The 14,741-nt window shown below is 43.6% G+C and overlaps 1 long non-coding RNA gene across 1 annotated transcript in view; it reads left to right on the forward strand.

Annotated features, from left to right (window-relative positions):
- The window catches only part of LOC140712963 (uncharacterized), a 118,095-nt gene that overhangs the window by 75,674 nt on the left and 27,680 nt on the right, over positions 1-14,741 (forward strand). The window lies entirely within an intron of this gene.

The following is a 14,741-nucleotide window of genomic DNA, read 5'->3' on the forward strand; positions in this document are numbered from 1 at the left end:
ACTTCAGACACCATTTGCAATTCTGGGCCTCCAGAACTTCTGACCTACCTATTTCAAGTTGGGGCTCTCACAACCCCCTCTTTGGGTTTGATTAACTTGCTAGAGCAGCTCACAGAACGTAGGGAAACTTACGTACATTTACTGGTTCATTACAAAGGCTATTTTAAAGGATGCAAATAAACAGCCAGATTAAGGTAAGGTCTAGGGAGGGTCTGGGAGGGTCTTGAGTGCAGGAGCTTCTATCCCTGTGGAGCTGGAGTGTGCCACCCTCCCAGCAAGTGGATGAGGTCTTGTTCACCTTCCTGTAAGCCTCCATGTGTTCAGCTATCCAGAAGCTTCCCAGACCCTGTCCTTTTGGGCCTTTTGTTGGGACTTCATTGGATAGGTATGATTGGCAACTGTGCAGAAATGTGACTGGACAAAGGGTATGATCTACTACTAATAGGCTAAGTTGGTAAACCCAGTAAGGCCTGTCTGTTCAGATTCTCCTTGGCCTCTCTGTGTAGCATTCCTTCCTCCAGGATATGGGGCAGGACCCCTTCTGAAATGGGGGTCTTAGGACCTACAATTAATAAGGTAGGTCAGGGAATTTCTTTATGGTCAGCTCCTTGACCATAAAGGTGGGGTGGAGTGTGGGGACTGCCTTGAGGAGAAACGGGAGCAGGTCAAAGGAGGGCAGGAAAAGATCAGAAAGATTGATTCTGTTTTCTGAGGCCTGCTTCTGAGGTCTAAAGTGCCCCAACATTATAACAGGGTAATGGGAGCTTTGAGCCAGGAATCGTGGATAAAAATGCGGCCCTTCTAGGGATAGTGCTGAAGGAAAGAACTCCCCAAAAGGGAAGCTATTTCATTTTCATGCATCCGTCCATCCATGCATCCATGTATTCATCCATCCATTCATCCATTCATCCATGCATCCATATATCCATCCATCCATCCATCCATGAATCCATCCATGCATCCATGTATCCATCCATCCATCCATCCACCATCCATCCAGCCATCCATCCATCCATCCATCCATCCATCCATCCATCCATGTATGCATGCATGCATGTATCCATCCTTCTATCCATGTATCCATCATCCACGGACCGATGCATCCATCCATCCATCCATCCATCCATCCATCCATCCATCCATGTATGCATGCATGCATGTATCCATCCTTCTATCCATGTATCCATCATCCACGGACCAATGCATCCATCCATCCACCATGCATCCATCTATGCATCCATGCATGCATGCATGCATCCATCCATCCATCCATCCACCCACCCACCCACCCACCCGTGCATCCATCCATCCACCCACCCACCCACCCGTGCATCCATCCATCCATCCATCCATCCATCTACCCATGCATCCATCCATCCATCCATCCATCCATCCATCCATCCATCCATCCACCCATGCATCCATCCATCCATCCATCCATCCATCCATCCATCCATCCATCCAGCTATCAATCCAGCCAGCCAGTCAGTGATTTATAAATTGTTGAATATCAATTTATTTTTTATACTGCTAGGCACCAGGGACCCCACCAGCAATGGCCCTTTACTCAGAGCCCCCAAGCTCTTCATAGAATACAAATTCTTCTGCTAACTGGTTAAATCCTGAGGATAAAGACATTTTTGCAAATTGGTACATCATCATAATTGTTTTGTTACTGGCCAGATGCATTTCTCTCAAGTAGGAGCTACAACTCTCAGGAGCATTCAGAGAACCAGCTCCTTATCCAAACATTCAGTGACTTAGGGACCCTTCCAACTTGCAATTCTTCCTTAATGTTTTGTGAAGGCAAATTTTCTACATTTTGAGGCCTCCGGAAAGGTCAGCAGATAGGTGTGGGGCCCATAGAGAATTTACACTAACTGGCAAATAGCAGTTCTTTGGAGGGTGATTTTAGAGTTCACAGCAGCTGCAAGAACCTAGTAGACTTATAACCCGTCTCTCCATTCATTACATTAAGTAAGTCACTGAAAAAGGTTTTGTCATGTCACCAAAGCAGCCTTCCTTGGGCAGGGAAAAACCCACCATCCTGCTCACAGATAATCTCTGGCTACCTGTCTCACATCCAGGGAGGGGGTGCAGGGTGAGGTTTGAGGAATGGACCCCAGGGGTTGCCTTGGATATGACAATCTCAGGTCTAGCAAGGGGTACCCAGAGCTCTCACATTTTCTTTCCTTTATGTGTGGTTCCCAGGGCCAGGAGACCCTAAGCTAATGTCCTGTGGTGGGAATGGTGTCAAGCTATAGAGAACCACATTCCTATTTCAGTCCTGGCTGACTGTGAGGCCTCACCAGGGCTCCATGCAAGCTCGTTAGCATGAGAACCCATGTGAGTGCTAGGCAGCTGTGTCTGGCTTCTAGTGCTTGCTGGTAGCTCTTAGTAATCAGAGCTTCCCAAGTGGGGTGTCAGGAATGGGTTCCAGATATGCAGAGGTATTGATCTTGGTGGAGCCCAGGGTGGTACAAGTTCCCAAGCCTTTCACCTATAGCTCTGACCAGCTTTGTCTGTTTATGCCAGAGTGCCCCAGTAGTGTTGTCTTCTATGCATGTTGGATGTAAGAGTTTGGAGGATACTGTCCTGGTTATCTCTAATCAGATAGCAGCTGACTATCTCATCCTGTGAGGCTGGCCTAGTAAGGACTGGGATGAGCACCGGTCTAGACCAGAGATGCTCAAGTTTCACTGTATATAAGAATCTCTTGAGGAGCTTATTTAAAATGCAGATCCCCAGCCCCCAGCCCCAGAGGGTCTGATTGTCAGACTCGGAGGTGGGGTCAAGGTATCTTCTGCCACCACTGGCCTGGGGACCCCACTTTGAGAAGATATGGCTAAGGTGCTTGTCCTGTCTTTTGTCCTCTCTTTCTTTCAGCTTTTACTGAGGCTCTTCTTGATGCACAGGGACCTGTGTTGGGCCACAGGACTGCAAAGCTAAAATGACACTTGAAAGATTGAACAAGTGATTACAAGGCAGTGTGGTGAGTGCCAGCACCCAGCAAATGCAGACATTCTGAGAACTCCAAAGAGCCTGGGAGGCCTCCCAGGGAAGGCACCTACTGTCTGGTCTGAAGGAATGAGAAGCTTATTGGACAGAGAGGAGAGAAGGCTATTTAAGGTAGAGGAGGCTGCAGGGGCAAGATAGCCATCAGTGGGTGGAGGCAAGCACGGCTGTTCTTTCTGGCTGGGGTAGGGTGTGGGCTGGGACAGCCTGGGGAGAATCCTGGACACAAGGCTGAGGAGTTTGCATTTCACTTGGAGAGCGATGAAGAGGTAATGAACTGGCGTGACCAGGTCTGCATTCTGGGGAACAAGAAGGAAATGAATGGGGCTGAGGCATGGGACTGAGGCTGACCCAGGCTCCAAGTGCTCGAGGCTCTGCCCCTGGTGGCTCTAAGACTTGGGAAGGTTGCTTATCCTTTCTGAGGCTCCGTTTCCCCACAAGTAAAAGTGAGTGTGTTATAGAACTCAACTAGGTCTAGTCATCTGGCACAGTAAGACTAGACATCCACACTGAGGTTGTGCAGCGGGAGAAAAGAAGGTGTTTATTGCAGGGCACCCGCAAGGAGCACCAGGCATCTCATGCTGAAATCCTGGCCTCCCCGATGGCTTGGAGGTAAGGGTTTTTAAAGGCAGGGGTAAATTTCAGGGAAGCAGAAGTTACAGGTAAAATCATAAATGAATACATGGAGGTCACACATTGGTTTTGGTCTGAAAGGGTAGGATATCGTGAGGCGAGGCTTACGGGTCACAGGTAGATTCAAAGTTTTCTGATTTGCAGTTGATTAAGGAAGAGAGAAGCTTTGTTTAAAAATTTGGGACCAGGGGCCAGAGAAGAATGTTAACTCTGGCTCGTGGGTGTGACTCCCTTCAGGCCACGCAGGAAGAAATTTAGAACCAAGAACAGTGGTCGGCTCAGTCCCCACTTTCCCTGTAGCTGAGGCCTGTGTGCTGGTGGATCTGTTTGATGGGGGTCTAGGTGTTTGAAAAACAACTCAGGGACATATGTTAAGATGTTATCTTTAGTTTCTATAGGGAACCAAACATCTGACCCTAACTTTCTTGGCTGTTATTTTTAGTTATTATTACCTTCTTGCTTATCAAGTTGTTTATTTACGTCTCAGGACTAGCTAGGTCCCTGAAATTTCTCTTGAAGGAATTCAAGATTTTCCTTTATTTCCATGCTTGGGGGGCCTGTAGGTCCCTACAAAAGGGGTCCTTGCTCCATCTCAACTGTAATAATATCTAAAGTACAGGGTCATTGGAAGAGTAAATGGCATGGCATATGAGAAAGCTTTTGGCACAGTGCCTGGCATCTAGTGACTGTCAACAAAATAATGTCCCTTGCATTCTCTAGCTATATGACTGGCAGCCAGTAGGCAGGGGGAGGGGCTGGGTGAGGGTCTCTGGGCAGGAGCTGGTAGGAGGCTGTCTCTCCAGGCCTGGACAAAGGGAATGCAGGTGGATGGAGGGCTGGGGACACTGTGGGGAGGGTCACTGGCACATCAGGCAAATAAATGGATGTGGAAGCCTGGGACACCCTCTGCATCTGAAAGGAGAGGGGAGCAGGGGGTGGATTTGAGGTCATCCTGGAAGGTGACGGCGTGAGAAGTGGATCTAGGACAAAATTCTGGAGAACATCGTATTTGAGGAGCTGGCTGAAGAGAAGTCAGAAAAGAAATACAGGGAGAAGCAGGAGAGGCCACATCATGCAAGCTGAGGGCATGGCTGTGGCTGGCACCGGGCACTGTGGAGCAGTCAGCAGGAAGCTTGTGTCACTGGACCAGGCTCCAAAGGTCGTGGCCGTCTTTGTGGTGCGGCTGGAAAAGCAAGGGCCCAGAGAGCACCGGACAGACGGTTGAGAAGATTCAAAGTCATGGGAGGAGGGCTTAAGAAAATGAAGTGCTGTGTGAAGGTTCTATGCCATGGGGAAGCAGCCATGGGCTGAGAGCAGCTTTGAAGTGGGGAGAGGGGAGGAAGGAGGCAAGAGGCGAAGGCTGAAGGTTTCATGGGCGGGTCAGGCAGGGAGTTAGTGGGGGCTGCCTGGAGGGTCCCAGTTGTCTCTGAAGGAGGAAAGACTTGAGCTGGAGCTTGACAGAGGGAAAGCATCAAACAGACAGGCCAAAGGACATTGTGGATTAGGATGAGGAGGAAAAGGAGGGACGAGGTGTGGAGGTGGAAAATTGGCTAGAAAGGGAGGGGATGAATTGCGGAGAGATAGCCTGACAGCACAGGACAAGCAAGAGCTCGGCAGCGAGTGATGGAGGATGGCGTATCGCTGGCCAGGTCTGGTCACTCCCTAAGGGCTGGGGCCTTGCAGGCCAGGAGGTGGCTCCGTGGGCCGGAGAACCCTCCCAGCGCACTCAGGTGGGGTGGCTGCCACGGGAGATGGGCAGGGCCCCTCCTTGCAGACTGGAGGCAGGGCCGAGTTGTTGAAACCGTCCTGAGTTGTTGAAACGGTCCCTGATAGTTTGCTTTTCTGCCTTCTCTCTCCTCCTGGATTCGTGGTTTGTTTGTTTTGGCTTCCCCCCCACCACTTCTCCCCGCACCCCACAGTCTCTGGAGACTGAGCCAGGGTCTCCATGTTGCAGTTACATCTCATGTATTTAATTTGGCCCCCTTAATAAACAGAGGGTGGAGCAGAGGCTGTGAGGGAAGGATGGAATTAAAACCACAGCCTGGAGTAATGAGATCTCCGTTTGGCCTCCTTCCCTTCTTTTCCCACTCCCAGGCTCTGCTCCTCTACCCTCCTTTCTTGGAGAGAAACACAGCTCTGCTTGCCTAATGGAAGTCAGTGGGAAAATTCCATTCACATTCCATATATAGTCGTCACTCAGTATGTGTGGGGGATTAGCTCTGGTACCCCTCACAGATACCAAAATCCACAGATGTTCAAGTGCCTGATATAAAACGGTGTCGTGTTTGCATGCAACCTCCTGTATCTCTTAAATCACACATCCTCCTGTATACTTTAAATCATCTCTAGATTACTTAGAATACCTAATACAATGTGAATGCTATGGAAATAATTGTTATACTGTATTATTTACAGAATAATGACAAGGAAAAAAGTCTGTACATGGTCAGTACAGATGCAGTTTTTTCCAAATATGTTCAATCCTTGGTTGGTTGAATCTATGGACACAATCCATGGATATGGGGGCAGACTCTATAACCTTGCTGGCATAAACCCGTTCCACGGTGAGAGAGCTTTGAGGAGTGGAATCTGTTTATGAATGTATTTATAATCACATTGGGATGACTGCAGGCTTGCTCTTGGGCAGAGCAGAGTTGGGCTGTAAAAAAGGATGGGAAGATTTTCCCATCAATGGAAAACTCCCTGTTTGCCCTGACCCTTAGAGAAGGGAATGGCAGAAAGCTCTGAGTGATGTGGCCTTTGGGAGACCTCATGGTAGGGAAAAGCCAGGGAGCAGATCTGAGCTGCAGGGAGATGATCTGTACAGGAACTGACTTGTAATAAAATCAAATCTCAATTCTCCAGGCTTAGCGTTTATAACTCAAGATTGGATTCTGAATTCTCATTCATCTTCCGGGATTCTGCTCCCCTTGGCTCTCTGATACAGGGCTCTATGGCCACTCCCTGCTAGCTTTAGGTGGCTGGCCCAGCCCAGGTTTGATCTGGGATCATTGCTTCAATTTCCCTAAATACAGCTGAGTCAAGATTGGGGTACTTAACACAATATTGTTCAAGGTTCAGGAATGACAAAGGGGAAATAAACACAGAAAGGAACATGAAACCAGCCCAGGTGCCAGGGGCAAGGACAGCTGCTGCTTCTTCCCCCTCCTGCCCAGGGCTCTCTCCCTGGCTCTGGCCCTTCACAGAGGCCACCTTCTTCCACCTCTCCTGTCCCTGGGACATAGCTTTGCCTTGTGGGCCCCAGAGAACAATTTCATCAGACACCATAAAATAAGCCTGTAGAAGCGAGAAACACAGACAAGCTTGGTTGGCTACTGCAATTCTTCTTTAGCTGTTTTCCACTCCCCAGCTTCAGTGGCAGCAGAGGGTCATGAGGTCATTTGTTAGGACAAGGTCCCCATTATTTGCATCTTGAATTTTTTTTTTTTTTTTTTTTTTTTGAGACAAAGTCTTGCTCTTGTTGCCCAGTCTATAGTGCAATGGCGTGATCCCAGCTCACTGCAATCTCAGCCTCCTGGGTTCAAGAGATTCTTCTGCCTCAGCCTCCCGAGTAGCTGGGGTTACAGGCACACACCACCATGCCCAGCTAATTTTTGTATTTTTAGTAGAGACAGGGTTTCGCCATGTTGGCCAGGCTGGTCTTGAACTCCTAACCTCAGGTGATCCTCCTGCCTCGGCCTCCCAAAGTGCTGGGATTACAGGCTTGAGCCACCACGCCTGGCCTTTTTTTTTTTTTTTTTGAGACAGGATCTCACTCTGTCACCCAAGCTGGAGTATGGTGCACAATTTCAGCTCATTGCAACCTCTGTCTCCTGGGTTCAAGCGACTCTCCTGCCTCAACCTCCTGTGTTGCAAATGACAGGATCTCATTCTTATTTATGGCTGAAGAGTACTCCATTGTGTATATGTGCCACATTTTCTTTATCCATTCACCTATTGATAGACAATGATATGGTTTGGCTGTGTCCCCAACCCAAATTTCGTTTTGAATTTTAGCTCCCATAATTCCCACGTGTTGTGGGAGGGACCCAGTGGGAGATAATTGAATCACAGGGATGGTTTCCCCCATACTGTTCTCGTGGTAGTGAATAAGTCTCATAGGACCTGATGGTTTTATAAGAGGAAACCCTTTTGCTTAGCTCTCTCATTCTCTCTTGTCTGCCACCATGTAAGACATGCCATTTGCCTTCTGCCATGATTGTGAGGCCTCCCCAGCCACGTGGAACTGTGAGTCTGTTAAACCTCTTTTTCTTTATAAATTACCCAGTCTCAGTTATGTCTTTATCAGCAGCATGAAAATGGACTAATACAGACACTTAGGTGCTTCCAAATCTTGACCATCATGAATAGTGCTGCAATAAACATGGGAGCACAGATATCTCTTCAATACACTGATTTCTTTTCTTTTGGGCATATACCAGCAATGGAATTGCTGGATCATATGGTAGCTCTATTTTTGGTGTTTTGAGGAACCTCCAAACTGTTCTCCATAGTGGTTGTACTAATTTACATTCCCACCAACAGTGTGCAAGGGTTCCCTTTTCTCCACAGCCTCATCAGTCATTTGTTATTGCCTGTCTTTTGGATAAAAGCCATTTTAACTGGGGTGAGATGCTACCTCATTGTAGTTTTGATTTGCATTTCTCTGGTGATCAGTGATGTTGAGCACCTTTTCATATGCCTGTTTTCCATTTGCATGTCTTCTTTTGTGAAATATGTGTTCAGATCTTTTACCCATTTTAAAAACAGGATTATTAGACTTTTTCCTATTTAATTGTTTGAGCTGTTTGTATACTTTGGTTATTGATCCCTTGTCAGGTGGATAGTTAGCAAATATTGTCTCCCATTCGGTGGGTTATCTCTTCACTTTATTGATTGCTTCCTTTGTTGTGCAGAGCTTTTTAACTTGATGTGATTTCATTTGTCCATTTTTTGCTTTGGTTGTCTGTTCGTGCTTGTGGGGTATTACTCAAGAAATCTTTGCCCAGTCCAGTGTCCTAGAGAGTTTCCCCGATGTTTTCTTATAGTGGTTCCATAGTTTGAGGTCTTAGATTTAAGTCTTTAATTCATGTTTATTTAATTTTTGTACGTGGTGAGAGACAGGGGTCTAGTTTCATTCTTCTGCATATGAATATGCAACTTTCCCCATACCATTTGTTGAAGAGACTCTTCTTTCCCCAGTGTATGTTCTTGGCACCTTTGTCAAAAATGAGTTCACTGTAGATGTATGGATTTGTGTCTAGGTTCTCTATTCTGTTCCATTAGTCTATGTGTCTGTTTTTATGCTAGTACCATGCTTTTTTGGTTACTATAGCTCTGTAGTATAACTTGAAGTCATTTAATGTGATTCCTCCAGTTGTGTTCTTTTTACTCAGGATGACTTTGGCTATTCTGGGTCTTTTGGGGTTCCATATAAATTTTAGGATTTTTTTTTTTCTATTTCTGTGAAGAATGTCATTGGTATTTTGATAGGGATTGCATTGAATCTGTAGATTGCCTTGGCTAGTGTGGACATTTAAAAAATCTTGACTCTTTCAACCCATGAACATGGAATAGCTTTACTTTTTTTTTTGGTCCTCTTCAGTTTCTTACATCAGTGTTTTATGGTTTTCATTATAGAGATCTTTCACTTCTTTGGTTATGTTTATTCCTAGATATTTTATTTTATTTGTAGATGTTGTAAATAGGATTACTTTCTTGATTTCCTTTTCAGATAATCCACTGTTGCCATATAGAAATTCTACTGCTTTTTGTATGTTGATTTTGTGTCCTGCAACTTTTCTGAGTTTATCAGTTCTAATAGTTTTTTTTTTTTTTGTAAAGTCTAGGTTTTTCCAAACATAAGATCATATTGTCTGCAAAAAAGATAATTTGACTTCTTCCTTTCCAATTCGGATGCTCTTTATTTCTTTCTCTTCTCTGATTGCCCTAGCTAGGACTTCCAGTACTATGTTGAATAACAGTGATGACAGTGGGCATCCTTGTCTTCTTCCAGGTCTTAGAGGAAAGGCTTTCAGTTTTCTCCCATTCAGTATGATACTACCTGTGGGTCTGTTGTATATGGCTTTTATCGTATTGAGGTACATTCTTTCTATACCCTATTTTTTGAGGGTTTTTATCATGAAGGGATGTTGAATCTTATCAAATGCTTTTTCGCCATCAGTTGAACCAATCTTATGGTTTTTGTCCTCTATTCTGTTGAAATGATATATCCCATTGATTGATTTGTGTGTGTTGAACCATCTTTGCATCTCTGGGATAAATCCCACTTGGTCATGATTAATGATTTTAAAAAATATGTTATTGAATTTGGCTTGCTAGTATTTTGTTGAAGATTTTTTTGCATCAGTGTTTATCAGGGATATTGGCCTATACTTTTTTTTTTTTTGATGTGTCTTTGTCTGGTTTTGGTATCGGGATAATCTCAGCCTTGTAGAATGAGTTGAAAGTATTCCCTCTTCCTTTTATTTTTTGGAATAATTTGAATAGTATTGTTAATGGTTCTTTAGTTCTTTAAATGTTTAGTAAAATTCAACATTGAAACCATTGGGTCCTGGGCTTTTCTGGGAAACTGATTATTATGGCTTTGATCTCATTACTTGCTATTGTCCTGTTCAAGTTTTGGATTTCTTCATGGCTCAATCTCGGTAGGTTGCATGTGTCTAGGAATTTGGCCATTTATTCTAGGGTTTCCAATTTATTGGCAATTTACTGGTAGGCTTTCCTATTTATTAGTAGCCTCTAATTTAAATCCTCTGAATTTCTGTGGTATAAGTTGTAATGTCTCTTTTTTCAGCTCTGATTTTTATTTATTTGAATCTTTTCTCTCTTTTCTTAGGATAAAGATTGGTCACTTTTTTATTGTTTCAAAAACCAATTTCTGTTTCTTAGATCTTTTGTATTTTTTAAAATTTCAATTTCATTTATTTTTGCTCTGGTCTTTATTATTTCTTTTCTTCTACTAATTTTGGGTTTGGTTTACTCTTGCTTTTCTATTTCTTTCAGATGCATTGTTAGGTTGTTTATTTGAAATCTTTCTACTTTTTTGATGTAGGCGATTATTGTTACAAACTTTCTTCTAGTACTACTTTTGCTGTACCCCATAGGTTTTGGCATGCTGTGTTTCCATTTCCATTTGTTTCAAGAAATTTTTACATTTTCTTCCTGGTTTCTTCATTAACCCACTGGTCATTCAGGAACATACTGTTTAATTTCTATGTGTTGGTATAGTTTTCTAAATTTCTCTTTTTTTTGGTTTCTAGTTTTATTCCAGCATGGTCAGAGAAGATACTTGATATTGTTTCTTTTTATTTTTTTTTTTGAAATTTTAAGACCTGTTTTGTGGCCTAATATATATGGTCTATCCTTGAGAATGATCCAGGTGCTGAAGAGAAGAATGTGCATTCTGTAGCCATTGGATGAAATGTTCTATAAATATCTATTGGGTTGATTTGGTGTATAGTGCAGATTAAATCTGATGCTTCTTTGTTGATTTTCTCTCTAGATGATCTGTCCAACGCCGAAAGTGGGGTGCTGAAGCCTATTATTGTATTGAAGTCTATCTCTCTCTTTAGCTCTGATAATATTTGTGTTATATATCTGGGTGCTCCAATGTTGGGTGCATATGTATTTACAGTTGTTATATCCTTTTGCTGAATTGATTCCTTTATCATTATATGATGACCTTTTAAAAATCTCTTTTATAGTTTTTGTCTTGAAATCTGTTTGGTCTGATAAAAGTACAGCTAATCCTGCTCTTTTTCAGTTTTCATTTGCATGGAGTATCTTTTACCATTCATCTTTTTATTTTCAGTCTATGTGTCTTTATCGGTGAAGCATGTTTCTTGTAGGCCATAGATCATTGAGTCTTGTTGTTTTATTCATTCAGCCACACTATGTCTTGATTGGAGAGTTTTGTTCATTTATATTCAATGTTATTATTGATAAGTAAGGACTTACTCCTGCTATTTTGTCATTTGTTTTCTCTTATTTTTGGTGATCTTCTTGTCTTCCTTCTTTCCTGTCTTCCTTTTAGTGAAGGTGATATTCTCAAATGGTGTGTTCTAATTTCACGCTTTTTATTTTTTATTTATCTGTTGCAATGTTTTTCGAGTTTACCATGAAGTTTGCAAATAATATCTTATAACCTGTTATTTTAAGCTGATGACAACTTAATACTAATTGCATAAACAAACAAGCAAGCAAAGACAAAACTAATACAAATTCTACACTTTAACTTCCTCCTTCTGATTTTTTTTTAACTTTTTGTTGTTTGTATCTTATTGTACTGCCTATGTCTTAAGAAGTTGTAGTTATTATTTTTGATAGGTTTATTTTTTAGTCTTTCTACTTAAGATATAAGTAGTTTACACACCGCAAGTACAGTGTTATAATATTTTGTGTTTTTCTGTGTACTTACTGTGACCAGTTTTTTTCCTTCGGATGATTTATTGTTCATTAACATTCTCTTTTTTCATATTGAAGAACTACCTTCAGTGTTTCTTGTAGGACAGGTCTGCTCTTGATAAAATCCCTCAGTTTTTGTTTGTCTGGGAAAGTATTTCTTCTTCATGTTTGAAGGATATTTTCACCAGATATACTATTCTAGGGTAACAGTTTTTTCCTTCAGCACTTTAAATATGTCATGCCACTCTCTCCTGGCCTGTAAGGTTTCCACTGAGAAATCTGCTGCCAGGTATATTGGAACTCAATTATATATTACTTGTTTCTTTTTTCTTGCTGCTTTAGGATTATTTCTTTATCCTTGACCTTTGGGAATTTGATTATTAAATGCCTTGAGGTAGTTTTATTTGAATTAAATCTGCTTAGTGTTCTACAACCTTCTTGTACTTGAATATTGATATTTTCCTCTAGGTTTGGAAAGTTCTCTGTTATTATCATTTTGAATAAACTTTCTACCGCAGTCTCTCTCTCTATGTCTTCTTTGAGGCTAATAACTCTTAGATTTGCCCTTTTGAGGCTATTTTCTGATCTTTTGTGTTTGCTTCATTCTTTTTTCTTTTGTTTCCAATGTGTGTTTTCAAATAGACTGTCTTCAAACTCACTAATTCTTTCTTCTACTTGATCAATTCTGCTATTGGGAGACTGACGCATTCTTCAGTATGTCAATTGCATTGTTCAGCTCCAGAATTTCTTCTTGATTCTTTTAAGTTATTTCAACCTCTTTGTTAAATTTATCCGATAGTATTCTGAATTCCTTCTCTGTGTTGTCTTGGATTTCACTGAGCTTCCTTGAAATAGCAATTTTGAATTCTCTGTCTGAAAGGTCACATATCTCTATTTCTCCAGGATTGGTTCCTGGTATCTTATTTAGTTCATTTGGTGAGGTCATGTTTTCCTGGATGGTGTTGCTGCTTGTGGGTGTTTGTCAGTGTCTGGGCATTAAAGAGTTGGGTATTTATTGTAGTCTTCACAGTTTGGACTTGTTTGTACCCATCCTTCTTGGACAGGTTTTCCAAATATTCAAAGGGATTGGATGTTGTGATCTAAGTCTTTGGTCACTGCTGCCATATCTGCTTTAAAGGGTACCCCAAGCCCAATAATGCTGTAGCTCTTGCACTAGCAGAAGTACTGCCTTAGTGGTCTTGGGTAAGATCCAGAAGAATTCCCTGGATTACCAGGCAGAGACTCTTGTGCTCTTCCCTTACTTTTCCCAAAACAGAGTCTCTATCTCTGTGATGAGCTCCCTGGAGCTGGGAGAAGGGTGACATAAGTACCCATTTAGCCACCACCATTGGGACTGCACTGGGTCAGACCCAAAGCCAGGACAGCAACTGGGCCTCACCCAAGGCATGCATTGACCACTGCTTGGCTACCACCTATGTTCACTCAAGGCCCAAGAATCCCTACAGTTAGCAGGTGGCATACTAAGCCAGGTTTGTGTCCTTTCCTTCAGGGCAGTGAAGGACCCTCCTGGCCCCAGGAGGGTCCAGAGATGCCATCCAAGAGCCAGGACCAGAGTCAGGAACCTACCTGGTGCTCTATTCAACTGTGGCTCAGCAGGCACCCAAGCCACAAGCAGAGAATCCTTCCCACTCTTCCTTCTCCTTTCCTCAAGTACAGGGGTCTCTCCCGTGACCACTGCCACCCCAGACCTGTGGTAAATACTGCCTGGCTATGTTCAGTTGAGACCCAGGCTTCTTCAGTCAGCTTGTGGTGAATGCTGCCTGTACCTAGCCCCTCCCTTCCAGGCAGCAGGCTTCCCTCTGGCCCAGAGCAGGTCCAGAAATGCCATCAAGGAGCCGAAGTCTAGAACTGGGGACCCCAGGAGCCCATTTGATGCTCTACCCTACTTGGGCCTAGCTGTACCAGGTTCTTAGGATTTTCGGTTCTTATGAAGGTGCTTTTCTGTTCTTATGAAGGTGCTTTTCTGTGTGGATAGATGTTTAATTTGGTGTTCCTGCAGGTGGGATGAATGCTGGAAGCTTCTATACAGCCATCTTGCTCTGCCTCCCCCTCATTGTGTTTTCTTGTCTTTTTCTTTTTCTCTGAGATGGGGTCTTGCTCTGTCACCCAGACAAGAGTGTAGTGGTGTGATCACAGCTCACTGCAGCCTCCACCTCCTGGGCTCAAGTGATCCTCCCATCTCAGTCCCCCAAGCTGGGATCACAGGTGTGTGCCACCATGCCTGACTATTATTATTATTATTTTTTATTTTTATTTTTTGGAGACGGGGTCTTGCCATGTTGCCCAGGCTGGTGTTGGGATTATAGGTGTGAGCCACTGTGCCTGGGTCCATTGTGCCTTTCAATGACACATTTTAAAAAGTTTCCTGGCAGGTCCTTGGTTAAGGCTTCCTCCTGGGAGTTGCTCTTTCCATAAATCATGGTAAGGAGGTTGTGTCCTCTGAAGCTGAGCCTATCCCGGCCCTCCTGGGCATGCGGAGAACAAAGCCTCCTCCCAGTTCCCTCAGGGCTGAGGGAGGGCTGGAGAGATGCATGTTTTAGAACAAGGGCATAGTCTGTCCCTTTGGGCTTCTCAGAAGGCCATGATCACAGTGGCTGTTTTCTGGCCTCTAGGTCTCCCCTTGAGCTGAGGAGGAGGAGATGTGG

This window comes from Chlorocebus sabaeus, chromosome 1 (genome assembly GCF_047675955.1).
Source record: "Chlorocebus sabaeus isolate Y175 chromosome 1, mChlSab1.0.hap1, whole genome shotgun sequence".
NCBI lineage: Eukaryota > Metazoa > Chordata > Mammalia > Primates > Cercopithecidae > Chlorocebus > Chlorocebus sabaeus.